The sequence below is a fragment of the Palaemon carinicauda genome, chromosome 14 (genome assembly GCF_036898095.1).
Source record: "Palaemon carinicauda isolate YSFRI2023 chromosome 14, ASM3689809v2, whole genome shotgun sequence".
NCBI classification, from domain to species: domain Eukaryota; kingdom Metazoa; phylum Arthropoda; class Malacostraca; order Decapoda; family Palaemonidae; genus Palaemon; species Palaemon carinicauda.
The window spans coordinates 18948325-18964093 of NC_090738.1; positions in this window are offsets into that span (position 1 = coordinate 18948325).

Consider the following 15769-nt stretch of genomic DNA (forward strand, 5'->3'; position numbering starts at 1 on the left):
CATGGATACGCTGTTGATTCTGGAGTTATTGCTCACGATTTGGTGATGTATTTGCTCTAGAGTTTAGCCTTCGCTATTCAGGAAGCTATATCATTAGCTTAGCAAGTTTTTGGAATTAATTTGATTTAATTTTTGATTTAATTTTGGTACGAAGAGAGTATGAACTCTCTTTCACTTTTAAATGGCCGACCCTTCCCTTAGACGGAAGTGTTGGTGTCGAAGAGAGTATAGACTCTCTTAATTTTGCTTAACAAAAGTTATAGATTTATTTTATATCTCTCCGCCTTTTATAGGCCTCTTTGATTAACTTCCTTTTATTATAAACTTATTAAAATTAATTTTTATATTTGTTTATATTCGACCTTTCCTAATAGTAGGCGGTCTTTTCTTGGAACCGAAGTTAATTAACATTGAGCCCGTCATTTCGTTTTTACCTGTTAACATATTATGCTATTTTAATGTTTTTGAAAGAATTTCTTTGATAGTCTCGTACTGTTTTTCAAAGTTGAACTAACGTTTTGTTTTGTCTCTGCAGTTGTTGACGTTCAGAACGTTCAACTTGCGCTCTATCGTTACGATAGAGAGAGAGTCTATCACGGTGTCACGTTGCAGTAAGAGTAAACCGATTCTAGCGTTTTGTTCATTCTTTCTTAGCTTAAATGGTTTTAATTCTAATAAAGGAACATTTTATTTGGGAAATCTTTCAGTTTTTTTCCTTTAACAATAATATGTTTTAACGATATATATAATTGGGCTCTTCTCTCAGGTGCTAAGTCAAGAGAGAGAGAGAGAGAGAGAGATAGAGACGGAGGGAGAGAGAGGAGGATAAACGTTTCGTTCAAGCGGGTAACGTTGTTATCGTTTTTGCTCTTCTCCCTAGTCTCTTTAGGGGAAGAAGGTAAACGTTTCTAGAGTTTTATTCTTGTTCTCAGGCTTTATGCGGTGAGAGATTTTAAACGTAGTTTATTTGATCTAGTGTTTAGTCTCTTTTCCAGCCACTGAATTATTTATCTTTCATTATGTTTTTCTGTTACATTGTAATACTGTTTTCGCAATTACTAACTTTTAATGAAGGATAGAATTGCGTGTTTCAGGTACAAACCACTTAAAGTTTCGAGTTCAGTGAAATAAGTGCAAACAGAAAATCAAAAGTGATAAAGTGATAAGCGCAAAGTGTTACAGTGTTGCGTTCGAGGGTTCGTCTGTTCGTGCCAGTTGTTCGCCTAGTCTGGGACCTCTTACAAGCTCCCAAACCCAGGGGAGAAGTAACGTCGAAGGACTTATGGGTTCATCAGGCCTTGATCGACGAACAGACGTTTCCCTCCGTGGTTTCGGGTGTTACCAACTCACGTAGCCGACGTGATCACCCCACCCACACAAAGACGAGAGAGCCCTTTTATTCCTCGTCTGCGGAAGAGGTTTCTCGCAGAAACCATGGACCAAATCTTGCAGCTTTTAGTGCAAGTCGGTCCCTTCCGCGCAAGTCCAACTCCTAGGTGGTGCCATTAGCACTGGGTTAGTTCGGACTTGCTGCAGTACGACAACTGCACACCTCCCAGAGAGGCAAGGTGGTATCGCAACAGACAGTAACTCCGTCTGTTGCCGCACCAGCTGTTTTAGACCCTCAGTCTCAACGGACAGTAGCTCCGTTTGTTGTTGTCTTTCTTAAACTCTAGTGGTCTATGCTGCTGACAATGCAGTCTCAGCTTGCGGTGTTGATGCAGGAGTTTCAGGCAGAGAAGGTTAGCACACCTCCTCCTGCGAGCGCTCCTCCACCTCTGCGCAGTCCACCCTGCCAGACGTATGATGTTGAGGTTCCTCAACCTACCTCCACGCGTGAGCTGCCGCATTGGGAGTTGCCAGATACCAGCGCTGTGCAGCAACCTCCACTTTCCTTGAGGCAGGAGCCTCTTGCTATGCGGCAACCTCCTCAACACTTGAGGCAGGAGCCTTATGCTTTGCAGCAACCTCCTCTACCCTTGAGGCAGGAGCTTCATGTGTTGCGACAACCTCCTCCATCCTCGAGGCAGCAACCTCTTGCGTTGCGGCAACCTCCACCATCCTTGAGGCAGCAACCTCAACTCTTGCGGCAGCCACCTCCACTCTTGAGGCAAGAACCTCAACTCTTGAGGCGAGAACCTCAACTCTTGAGGCAAGAGCCTCAACTCTTGAGGCAAGAGCCTCAACTCTTGAGGCAAGAACCTCAACTCTTGAGGCAAGAGCCTCAACTCTTGAGGAACCTCATGCTATGAGGCAGCCACCTCAACGCATGCAGCAACCGCATTCTTCACAGCATGAGCCTCTCTCTGCGCAGCTACCTCCTCAACCCTTGAGGCAGACGCAACTCTTGAGGCAGGAACCTCACAGGAGCCTCATGCTATGCGGCATCCTCCTCAAACCATGAGGCAGGAGCCTCATGCTATGCGGCATCCTCCTCAACCCATGAGGCAGGAGCCTCATGCTATGCGACATCCTCCTCTACCCATGAGGCAGCCTCATGCTATGCGGCATCCTCCTCAACCCATGAGGCAGGAGCCTCATGCTATGCGGCATCCTCCTCAACCCATGAGGCAGGAGTCTCATGCTATGAGGAGCCTCATGCTATGCGGCATCCTCCTCAAACCATGAGAAAGGAGCCTCATGCTATGCGGCAACCGCCTAGTCTGGGACCTCTTACAAGCTCCCAAGCCCAGGGGAGAAGTAACGTCGAAGGACTTATGGGTTCATCAGGCCTTGATCGACGAACAGACGTTTCCCTCCGTGGTTTCGGGTGTTACCAACTCACGTAGCCGACGTGATCACCCCACCCACACAAAGACGAGAGAGCCCTTTTATTCCTCGTCTGCGGAAGAGGTTTCTCGCAGAAACCATGGACCAAATCTTGCAGCTTTTAGTGCAAGTCGGTCCCTTCCGCGCAAGTCCAACTCCTAGGTGGTGCCATTAGCACTGGGTCAGTTCGGACTTGCTGCAGTACGACAACTGCACACCTCCCAGAGAGGCAAGGTGGTATCGCAACAGACAGTAACTCCGTCTGTTGCCGCACCAGCTGTTTTAGACCCTCAGTCTCAACGGACAGTAGCTCCGTTTGTTGTTGTCTTTCTTAAACTCTAGTGGTCTATGCTGCTGACAATGCAGTCTCAGCTTGCGGTGTTGATGCAGGAGTTTCAGGCAGAGAAGGTTAGCACACCTCCTCTTGCGAGCGCTCCTCCACCTCTGCGCAGTCCACCCTGCCAGACGTATGATGTTGAGGTTCCTCAACCTACCTCCACGCGTGAGCTGCCGCATTGGGAGTTGCCAGATACCAGCGCTGTGCAGCAACCTCCACTTTCCTTGAGGCAGGAGCCTCTTGCTATGCGGCAACCTCCTCAACACTTGAGGCAGGAGCCTTATGCTTTGCAGCAACCTCCTCTACCCTTGAGGCAGGAGCTTCATGTGTTGCGACAACCTCCTCCATCCTCGAGGCAGCAACCTCTTGCGTTGCGGCAACCTCCACCATCCTTGAGGCAGCAACCTCAACTCTTGCGGCAGCCACCTCCACTCTTGAGGCAAGAACCTCAACTCTTGAGGCGAGAACCTCAACTCTTGAGGCAAGAGCCTCAACTCTTGAGGCAAGAGCCTCAACTCTTGAGGCAAGAACCTCAACTCTTGAGGCAAGAGCCTCAACTCTTGAGGAACCTCATGCTATGAGGCAGCCACCTCAACGCATGCAGCAACCGCATTCTTCACAGCATGAGCCTCTCTCTGCGCAGCTACCTCCTCAACCCTTGAGGCAGACGCAACTCTTGAGGCAGGAACCTCACAGGAGCCTCATGCTATGCGGCATCCTCCTCAAACCATGAGGCAGGAGCCTCATGCTATGCGGCATCCTCCTCAACCCATGAGGCAGGAGCCTCATGCTATGCGACATCCTCCTCTACCCATGAGGCAGCCTCATGCTATGCGGCATCCTCCTCAACCCATGAGGCAGGAGCCTCATGCTATGCGGCATCCTCCTCAACCCATGAGGCAGGAGCCTCATGCTATGAGGAGCCTCATGCTATGCGGCATCCTCCTCAAACCATGAGAAAGGAGCCTCATGCTATGCGGCAACCGCCTCAACCCATGAGGCAGGAGCCTCATACTATGCGGCATCCTCCTCAACGCATGCGGCATAAGCCTCATCCCTTGCAGCATGATCCTCATCCCATGCAGCATGAGCCTCATACCATGCAGCATGAGCCTCATCCCATGCAGCATGAGCCTCATCCCATGCAGCATAAGCCGCACGCCATGCAACATGCTCTGCTTACCTTACAGCATGCTCTACATACAGCATGCTCTGCATACAGCATGCTCTGCATACCTTACCGCATGCTTCTCAGTCACACATCTTTGGTTGTTGCCAACTCACTAGACTGTCAAGCAGTTTCATAACGTTGCCTTCTAGTCTGCTGCTTTTGCACCAGTGAAACCCTCACTGAGAGAACTTAGCTTTTCTCGGATATGGTTCCTGTAGATGAGAAAGTGCTATTCTCCCTCCTTCTGATATTCCCTTGAGGACTCTGTCATTTGGAGAGGAGCCTTTAGCTGCTTAGCCTCCTATGGACTTTTATTTAAGCATAACATGCTTCCAGGGAGAGTAATGGTTCCACTTCAGTCGCTAACCCCGTCTGTTACCACACATGCTCCCATAGACCTTGAGCTGTGTTGCAAGACATGCAGTCCAAGCTTAGTCCTTGTTAGAGGATTTTTTGTTTACGGAGTCAGTGTGTCACTGGGAAGACGTTCAACAACCAGCAGAAGTGACTTGTTGTGACGCAGTGCGGCAACCTCAGCAACCCGATAAGGAGTTGTCTGTACGACCCAGACAGTCTAGACAGCTTCGGGTTGTCACTGTACTTCCTCGCTTCCCCATGGTTGACAGTTCACAGACTGTGCAGCAGTACCATGATCTTGTGTCCGGCTCCGTCAGACGACTAGCTTTTAAGAGCTCCCACAAGTCGTCGCTGTCTGGAGATTCTCAGATGGACTATGGATCTGACCAAGGAACTGGGCCTCCTGGTCAATTTTGAGGAGTCCCAGCTCGTCCCATCCCAGACCATTGTCTACCTGGGTATGGATCTTCAGAGTCGAGCTTTTCGGGCTTTTCCGTCGGCCCCAAGGATCTACTAAGCCCTAGATTGCATCCAGAGCATGCTGAGAAGGAACCGATGCTCAGTCAGGTAGTGGATGAGTCTAACAGGGACACTTTCATCGCTGGCCCTGTTCATCGAGTTAGGGAGACGCCACCTCCGCCCCCTTCAGTATCATCTAGCGGCTCACTGGATAAAGGACATGACGCTAGAGACGATCTCAGTTCCTGTTTCCGAAGAGAGGAGGTCTACTCTCACGTGGTGAAAGAACAGCTTTCTTCTCAAGGAAGTCTACCTTTGGCTGTTCAGAAACCCGACCGCCGTCTCTTCTCTAACGCATCAGACACGGGCTGGGGTGCGACTTTGGACGGACAGGAATGCTCGGGAACATGGAATCAGGAGCTAAGGACACTTCACATCTATTGCAAGGAGCTGTTGGCGGTTCATATGGCCTTGATAATCTTCAAGTCCCTCCAGCTTAACAAGGTGGTGGAGGTGGACTCTGACAACACCACAGCCTTGGCTTACATCTCCAAGCAGGGAGGGACTCATTCGTGGAAGTTGTTCTAGATCGCAAGGGACCTCCTCATCTGGTTAAAAGATCGAAAGCTCACGCTGGTAACGAGGTTCATTCAGGGCGATATGAATGTCATGGCAGATCGCCTTAGCCGGAAAGGTCAGGTCATCCCCACAGAGTGGACCCTTCACAAGAATGTTTGCAGCAGACTTTGGGCCCTGTGGGGTCAGCCAACCATAGATCTGTTCGCTACCTCGATAACCTAGAGGCTCCCGTTGTATTGTTCTCCGATTCCAGACCCAGCAGCAGTTCACGTGGATGCTTTTCTGCTGGATTGGTCCCATCTCGACCTGTATGCATTCCCGCCGTTCAAGATTGTCAACAGGGTACTTCAGAAGTTCGCCTCTCGCAAAGGGACACGGCTGACGTTGGTTGGCTCCGCTCTGGCCCGCGAGAGAATGGTTCATAGAAGTACTGCAATGGCTGGTCGACATTCCCAGGACTCCTCCTCTAGGAGTGGACCTTCTACGTCTACCTCACGTAAAGAAGGTACATCCAAACCTCCACGCTCTTCGTCTGACTGCCTTCAGACTTTCGAAAGACTCTCAAGAGCTAGGGGCTTTTCGAAGGAGGCAGCCAGAGCGATTGCCAGAGCAAGGAGGACATCCACTCTCAGAGTCTATCAGTCTAAAGGGGAAGTCTTCCGAAGCTGGTACAAGGCCAATGCAGTTTCCTCATCCAGTACCACTGTAACCCAGATTGCTGACTTCCTGTTACATCTAAGGAACGTAAGATCCCTTTCAGCTCCTACGATTAAGGGTTACAGAAGTATGTTGGCAGCGGTTTTCCGCCACAGAGGCTTGGATCTTTCCACCAACAAAGATCTACAGGACCTCCTTAGGTCTTTTAAGACCTCAAAGGAACGTCGGTTGTCCACTCCAGGCTGGAATCTAGACGTGGTCCTAAGGTTCCTTATGTCATCAAGATTTGAACCTCTCCAATCAGCCTCTTTTAAGGACCTCACATTAAAAACTCTTTTCCTCGTGTGCTTGACAACAGCTAAAAGAGTAAGTGAGATCTACGCCTTCAGCAGGAACATAGTTTTCACATCTGAAACGGCTACATGTTCCTTGCAGCTCGGTTTTTTGCTAAAACGAGCTTTCTTCACGTCCTTGGCCTAAGTCGTTCGAGATCCCAAGCCTGTCCAACTTGGTGGGGGACGAACTGGAGAGAGTACTTTGCCCAGTTAGAGCTCTTAGGTACTATCTAAAAAGGTCATAACCTTTACGAGGACAATCAGAAGCCTTATGGTGTGCTATCAAGAAGCCTTCTCTTCCAAGGTCTAAGAACTCAGTTTCTTACCTATTCAGGCTCCTGATTAGGGAAGCACATTCTCATCTGAAGGAAGAAGACCTTGCTTTGCTGAAGGTAAGGACACATGAAGTGAGAGCTGTGGCTACTTCAGTGGCCCTCAAACAGAACCGTTCTCTGCATAGTGTTATGGATGCAACCTATTGGAGAAGCAAGTCAGTGTTCGCATCATTCTATCTCAAAGATGTCCAGTCTCTTTACGAGAACTGCTACACCCTGGGACCATTCGTAGCAACGAATGCAGTAGTAGGCGGGGGCTCAGCCACTACATTCCCATAATCCCATAACCTTTTTAACCTTTCTCTTGAATACTTTTTATGGGTTGTACGGTCGGCTAAGAAGCCTTCCACATCCTTGTTGATTTGGCGGGTGGTCAATTCTTTCTTGAGAAGCGCCGAGGTTAAAGGTTGTGATGAGGTCCTTTAGTATGGGTTGCAGCCCTTTATACTTCAGCACCTAAGAGTCGTTCAGCATCCTAAGAGGACCGCTACGCTCAGTAAGGAAGACGTACTTAATAAAGGCAGAGTAATGGTTCAAGTCGTCTTCCTTACCAGGTACTTATTTATTTTATGTTATTTTTGAATAACTAATAAAATAAAATACGGGATACTTAGCTTCTTTGTTAACATGTATGCTGGTCTCCACCCACCACCCTGGGTGTGAATCAGCTACATGATTATCGGGTAAGATTAATATTGAAAAATGTTATTTTCATTAGTAAAATAAATTTTTGAATATACTTACCCGATAATCATGATTTAATTGACCCACCCTTCCTCCCCATAGAGAACCAGTGGACCGAGGAAAAAATTGAGGTGGTGTTGACAAGAAGTACTGGAGTACCTGACCACAGATGGCGCTGTGGTGTTCACCCCCACCTGTATAGCGATCGCTGGCGTATCCCGACCGTAGATTTCTGTCGGCAACAGAGTTGACAGCTACATGATTATCGGGTAAGTATATTCAAAAATTTATTTTACTAATGAAAATAACATATTTCCTGTCTTTGTTTTATTGTATTTAGACATACAAAATAGATTTTTCAGACAACAAAACTATATTTTAGGCTAAACTAGCATTGTACAGAAGTAGGGAACTATAAGTAAATTTTAAATATAAAACTTACCCGCTGGTTATATAAGAATGGCTAAAGTCTCTTGGCGCCCCGGCAGAAAATTAGAAATCTCGCGGCTATCGCAGATATGCCAGTTGTACACTAGCGCCCTCGCTGTACTACAGGTAGAACTATACCAAACCCTTTAGATCTTCTCCTGCCGCCATTGCTGGCTGTACTATTGGAAATTCTCTCGCGCTTTATTACTCTGTTTGGACGTTATTTGGTGATATACTACGTTTTTTGAGTTTGGGCTTTCGCTTAATTGATTTCTTTTTCATTTACTCTTGAAATCTTTTTTTGTTCCGTAACTGAAGTGACGAGCCATTAGAATTTTAACGAGGGTTTACTACCCATCGCTAGTTAGTGGGGGGTAGAGAGGGGTAGCTTGCTACCCCTCCCCCCTCACACACCTGTGTGTTGAGCTCACTTTTTTACTTTGGCTCGCCTCTTTGACAGCCATTAATGCTTTTTGTCTTTTTACTTACTTTTTCTTATACTTGTAATATATATATATATATATATATATATATATATATATATATATATATTTATATATTTATATATATATATAAACATTCTTTATGTTTATGTGTATATTTGTGTATAGAAGTGTAGTAAGTTTTCTTTTCAGTGTTTGTGCTGTGTGTGTTATGTACGACAACGACACCTGCGTAGTGCAAGGCCACCACGGTTCCACGTCATGGGGTACGGCCGCTCCCTCTTGGTCCATCGGTTTTTCCTTCGGCTTTTCCGTTAACTCGGCCGCCGTGGGGAATCGTCATCTCTGGACTTTCTTCATTCATCTATTATCTTCGCTATTCCTCCTTTCCTACGGGGAACTTGGATTCTCAGCGAAGGGAATGTGGGAGTTTAATTTGACTACGGTCTCTCTCTCTACTCGAGGTCATTCACCCCTTACTACTACTACGTACTATTACGGAAGCTCCTTTCCCGTTGCGGGTTGGGTGTCTATTCCGTTTATTTGTCTCAATTATTTTAAATGAAATCTAATTGTATTTTTAACTTTTCAATATTAATCTTACCCGATAATCATGTAGCTGTCAACTCCGTTGCCCGACAGAATTCTACGGACGGGATACGCCAGCGATCGCTATACAAGAGGGGGGTGTACTCACCAGCGCCACCTGTGGCCAGGTACTGCAGTACTTCTTGTTGACACCACCTCAATTTTTCCTCTGTCGTGCTTCCGGCAAGACCTACATGGATACGCTTATAATTTTGGAGTCTTTGTTCACGGTTTTGGTGAAGTATTGCTCTGAGATTTCAGCTTTCGCTATACAGGAAGCTTTTCCCTTAGCTTAGATAGCTTTTGGATTAATTTTGATTTATGGTTTAACGATCTTTAGCTTTAATTTGGAATCCCCCTTGACTGTTCTCTGATTCAAGATGTCCGACCATTCTCAAGCTCCTCCCCAAAGACGATGTAGGACTTGTATTAGGCGGCTTCCGAAGGCCTCGGTTGATCCTCACACCGTTTGTTCCGACTGTAGGGGAAAATCCTGTCAGTTGGAAGATCGATGTGAGGAATGTGCCGGACTTTCGGAACTTGATTTTATTCGATTCCTCAAATATACCACTAAGTTAGAGAGAGAGAGAGTTAGGAGGAGTTCGGCTCGCTCTTTACTTTATTCCTCCCCCCATGATCCTCAACCTTTTCCTCCCCCTGTAGTGGCTACCCCCGAACCTACTATTAGTGCTCAGCCTGATATGTCAGATGTTTTACGTGCCATTCAGGCTTTAGATGATAAAGTGGAGTCGGTAGTGAGTGACCACAAGTTCCTTTTGGCAGACGTCAAGGAACTTAAAGTGAAAAGTGCAGTGGGAAGTGGTAGTGCCAGTGCTGTGCCTAGTGCTAGTGTCAGTGTCAGTGTTGCGCGTGAGGATACTTCTGTGCGTGCCAGTCGTCCTCCCAGTCCGGGACCTCTTGCAAGCTCCCAAGCCCAGGGGAGAAGCAATGTCGAAGGGCAAAAGGGTTCGGCAGGCTTTGATCGGCGCACAGTAGTATCCTCAGTGGTTGCGGGCGTATCTTATAGAGATCGTCACTTCCACTCTCAGACGATTGAGCCCTTTAGATCCTCGTCTGCAGAAGACTTTTCGGGGAGAAAACGCTGAACTCAGGCCTCAAGACCTCTTAAGCGTAAAGTCCAGACCGCGCGAGTCCAACAGCCAGGGTGTAGCCATTGGGCTAGCTCGGACTCGCCGCAGTCATCAGGTGACTGCACGCCTCCTAAGAGAGGTAAGGCGCTGCCTCAACAGACCTCAACTTCTGTTAAAGCTATGCCTCAACAGACCTCAACTTCTGTTGATCCTAAGATGGCTATGCTGCAGACTATGCAGTCGCAGCTTGCGGTGTTGATGCGGGAGTTTCAGGCAGAGAAGGTTAATACACCTCCTCCTGCGAACGCTCCTCCTCCTCTGCGCAGTACAATCTGCCAGACGTATGAGGTTGAGGTTCCTCAAGCTACCTCCATGCGTGAGCTGCCGCGTTGGGAGTTGCCAGATACCAGCGCTGTGCAGCAACCTCCACTTTCCTTGAGGCAGGAGCCTCTTACCACGCAGCAACCTCCTCAACAATGGGGGCAGGAGCCTTATGCCTCACAACCTCCTCTACCCTTGAGGCAGGAGTATCTTGCATTACAACCACCCTCGAGGCAGCAACCTCTTGAGGTACGACAACCTCTACCATCCTTGAGGCAGCCACCTCAACTCTCGCAGCAACCACCTCCACTTTCCTCGAGGCGAGAACCTCAACTCTCGAGGCAAGCACCTCAAGAACCTCAACTCGTGAGTCAAGAGCCTCTCTCTGCGCAGCCACCTCAACCCTTGAGGCAAGCGCAACTCTTGAGGCAGGAACCTCATGCTATGAGTCAGCCACCTCAACGCATGCATCTGCCACTTTCTCCTCAGCTTGAGCCTCTTCCCATTCAACTTGAACCGCAGTCTATGCAGCATGAGCCTCATGCTTTACTACAGTCGCCTCTCACCACGCTTGCTCCTCAGACCTCCGCAGAACCTCCTTCATCCCAGCCTCAGGACTTTGTCATTACTAGCCCTCATCCTCTTCAACAGAGACTTGAGGATGAATCCGCAAGTGCGCATGCACCCGCTCTTCAGGATTCAGCCATTCAGCAGACCGCTTTAACTTTACCTCTCGCTTCTCAACCCTCAGGTGATGAGGTTTCTGAGGATGAAGCTGCTCACCTGGATGATCCTTCATCTGACGTGGAGGAACCCAAGTCATTGCCACCCTCCATCGACTTTCGCAAGGTTCTGGCTCTGTTCAGAGAACTTTACCCGGATCACTTTGTTTCTGCTACCCCTCGCTCTCCTCCATCCGAGTTCTCTCTAGGCATGCAACCTGTTAAGTCTGCCTACACTAAGCTCGTCTTCGCTAGATCTTCTAAGAGAGCTTTGAGAATGTTAGGGGATTGGTTGCAGTCCAAGCAGCAACTGGGAAAGACGTCTTTTATGTTTCCACCTCCTAAGCTGACGTCTAAGGCGGGCGTCTGGTATGCCACAGGAGAGGAACCAGGCTTGGGGGTCCCTGCCTCTGCCCAGGCTGACTTCTCAAGTTTGGTTGACTCTCCACGAAGGTCGGCTATGAGACGCTCTAAGGTCTGCTGGACCTTTTCTGACCTGGACCACTTCTTGAAGGGAGTCTTTCGCGCCTTTGAGATTTTTAATTTTCTCGACTGGTGCCTGGGGGCCTTGAGCAAGAAGACTGCCCCATCTGACAAAGACTCGGCCATGCTGATCATGTCCTGTATGGACAAAGCAATTCGCGATGGTTCCGGCGAACTGGCCTCTATGTTTGTATCGGGAGTCCTCAAGAAAAGGGAACAGCTTTGCTCCTTCCTTTCCACTGGTATCACCTCTTGCCAAAGGTCACAGTTACTTTTTGCTCCTCTTTCTAAGTTCCTGTTTCCTGAGGATCTTATCAAGGAATTGTCTGCGGCTCTCATTCAGAAGGACACGCATGATCTTGTGGCCTCTTCAGCACGGAAGGCTAAGGTTGCTCCTTCAGTTCCTAGAACTTACCGCACCCCAGTGGCTGATACTCCTGCTACTAGATTTATTCCGCCCTTTCGTGGCAGAGCCCCCAACCGAGGAGGTACCCGCCCAGACGGTCACAGGGGCAGGTCCAAGAAAGGTATCAAGTCTTCGAAAGGCAAACACTGACTCTCCTCCTCTCCAGACAGCTGTAGGAGCCAGACTCAAGATCTTCTGGCAAGCTTGGGAAAGAAGAGGTGCAGACGCCCAGTCTGTCAAGTGGCTAAGGGAGGGTTACAAGATACCATTCTGCCGCAATCCCCCTCTGACCACTTCTCCCATCAACCTCTCTCCCAACTACAAGGAAAAGGACAAGAGGCTAGCGTTACATCAAGAGGTGTCGCTCCTGTTACAGAAGGAGGCAGTGGTGATAGTCCGGGATCATCAATCCCCGGGCTTCTACAACCGTCTCTTTCTGGTGGCCAAGAAGACAGGAGGTTGGAGACCGGTGCTGGACGTCAGTGCGCTCAATGCTTATGTCACCAAGCAGACGTTCACTATGGAGACGACGAAGTCGGTCCTAGCAGCGGTCAGGCAGGAGGACTGGATGGTCTCGTTGGATCTGAAAGACGCTTACTTTCACGTCCCCATTCATCCAGACTCCCAACCTTTTCTGAGATTCGTTTTAGGAAAGGTTGTGTACCAATTCCAAGCCCTGTGTTTTGGCCTAAGCACGGCACCTATGGTGTTTACGCGACTGATGAGGAATCTTGCGAAATTCCTCCACTTGGCGGACATCAGAGCCTCCCTTTATTTAGATGACTGGCTGTTAAGAGCCCCCACAAGTCGTCGCTGTCTGGAGAGTCTCAATTGGACTTTGGACTTGACCAAGGAACTAGGTCTTTTGGTCAACTTAGAAAAGTCCCAGCTTATTCCTTCCCAAACCATTGTTTACCTGGGAATGGAGATTCGGAGTCAAGCTTTTCGGGCTTTTCCGTCGGCCCCAAGAATCAACCAAGCCCTAGAGTGCATTCTGAGCATGCTGAAGAGGAACAGATGCTCGGTGAGACAGTGGATGAGTCTAACAGGGACCCTGTCATCGTTAGCCCTGTTCACCGAGTTAGGGAGACTCCACCTCCGCCCCCTTCAATTCCATCTAGCAGCTCACTGGGACAAGAATATGACGCTCGAAGCGGTCTCTATTCCTGTTACCAAAGAGATGAAGACTACTCTCATGTGGTGGAAGAGCAACATCCTTCTCAAGGAGGGTCTCTCGTTAGCTGTTCAGACCCCCAATCTTCATCTCTATTCGGACGCATCAGACTCGGGCTGGGGCGCGACCTTGGACGGACAGGAATGCTCGGGGACATGGAACAAGGAACAGGAAACGCTTCACATCAATTGCAAGGAGTTGTTGGCAGTACATCTGGCCTTAATGAACTTCAAGTCCCTCCTGCTAAACAAGGTGGTGGAGGTGAACTCCGACAACACCACAGCCTTGGCATACATCTCCAAGCAGGGAGGGACTCATTCGAGGAAGCTATAAGAGATCGCAAGGGACCTCCTCATTTGGTCAAGAAGTCTAAACCTCAAGCTGGTAACGAGATTCATTCAGGGCAATATGAATGTCTCGGCAGATCGCCTCAGCAGGAAGGGTCAAGTCATCCCCACAGAATGGACCCTTCACAAGGACGTGTGCAACAGACTTTGGACCTTGTGGGGTCAGCCAACGATAGATCTGTTCGCCACCTCCATGACCAAGAGGCTCCCATTGTACTGTTCCCCAATTCCAGACCCGGCAGCAGTTCACGTGGATGCTTTTCTGCTGGATTGGTCCCATCTCGATCTTTATGCATTCCCGCCGTTCAAGATCATCAACAGAGTTATTCAGAAGTTCGTCTCCCACGAAGGGACACGGCTGACGTTGGTTGCTCCCCTTTGGCCTGCAAGAGAATGGTTCACAGAGGTACTGCAATGGCTGGTCGACGTTCCCAGGACTCTCCCTCTAAGAGTGGACCTTCTACGTCAACCTCACGTAAAGAAGGTACACCCAAGCCTCCACGCTCTTCGTCTGACTGCCTTCAGACTATCGAAAGACTCTCTAGAGCTAGAGGCTTTTCGAAGGAGGCAGCCAGAGCGATTGCCAGAGCAAGGAGGATTTCCACTCGTAGAGTCTATCAATCCAAGTGGGAAGTCTTCCGAAGCTGGTGCAGAGCCAATGCAGTTTCCTCTACCAATACCTCTGTAACCCAAGTTGCTGACTTCCTGTTACATCTTAGGAATGTTAGATCTCTTTCGGCTCCTACGATCAAAGGGTACAGAAGTATGTTGGCATCAGTTTTCCGCCACAGAGGCTTGGATCTTTCTTCCAACAAGGATCTACAAGACATCCTTAAGTCTTTCGAGACCTCTAAAGAACGTCGCTTGTCCACTCCAGGCTGGAATCTAGACGTAGTCTTAAGGTTCCTGATGTCTTCTAGATTTGAACCTCTTCAGTCAGCCTCTTTCAAAGACCTTACTCTCAAAACTCTTTTCCTCGTCTGCCTTGCAACAGCCAAAAGAGTTAGTGAGGTTCACGCCTTCAGCAGGAACATAGGATTCACATCCGAAACAGCAACATGTTCCTTACAGCTCGGGTTTTTGGCAAAAAATGAACTTCCTTCACGTCCTTGGCCTAGATCGTTCGAAATTCCTAGCCTCTCCAACATGGTGGGTAACGAGCTAGAGAGAGTTCTTTGCCCTGTCAGAGCTCTAAAGTATTATCTTAAAAGGTCAAAACCTATACGAGGACAATCAGAAGCCTTATGGTGTGCCATCAAGAAACCTTCGATGCCTATGTCCAAAAACGCAGTTTCGTATTACATAAGGCTTCTGATTAGAGAAGCTCATTCTCACATGAAGGATGAAGACCTTGCTTTGCTGAAGGTAAGGACCCACGAAGTGAGAGCTGTAGCTACTTCGATGGCCTTCAAACAGAACCGTTCTCTGCAGAGTATTATGGATGCAACCTATTGGAGGAGCAAGTCAGTGTTTGCATCATTTTATCTCAAAGATGTCCAGTCTCTTTACGAGAACTGCTACACCCTGGGACCATTCGTAGCAGCGAGTGCAGTAGTAGGTGAGGGCTCAGCCACTACATTCCCTTAATCCCATAACCTTTTTTAACCTTTCTCTTGAATGCTTTTATTGTTGTTTTTGGGTTGTTACGGTAGGCTAAGAAGCCTTCCGCATCCTAGTTGATTTGGCGGGTGGTCAATTCGTTCTTGAGAAGCGCCTAGGTTAGAGGTTGTGTAGAGGTCCTTTAGTATGGGTTGCAGCCCTTTATACTTCAGCACCTTAGAGTTGTTCAGCCTCCTAAGAGGAACGCTGCGCTCAGTAAGGAAGACGAACTTATTAAAGGCAGAGTAATGGTTCAAGTCGACTTCCTTACCAGGTACTTATAATTTCATTGTTATTTTGAATAACTGATAATATGAAATACGGGATACTTAGCTTCTTGATATACATGTACACTGGTTTTCACCCACCTCCCTGGGTGTGAATCAGCTACATGATTATCGGGTAAGATTAATATTGAAAAATGTTATTTTCATTAGTAAAATAAATTTTTGAATATACTTACCCGATAATCATGATTTAATT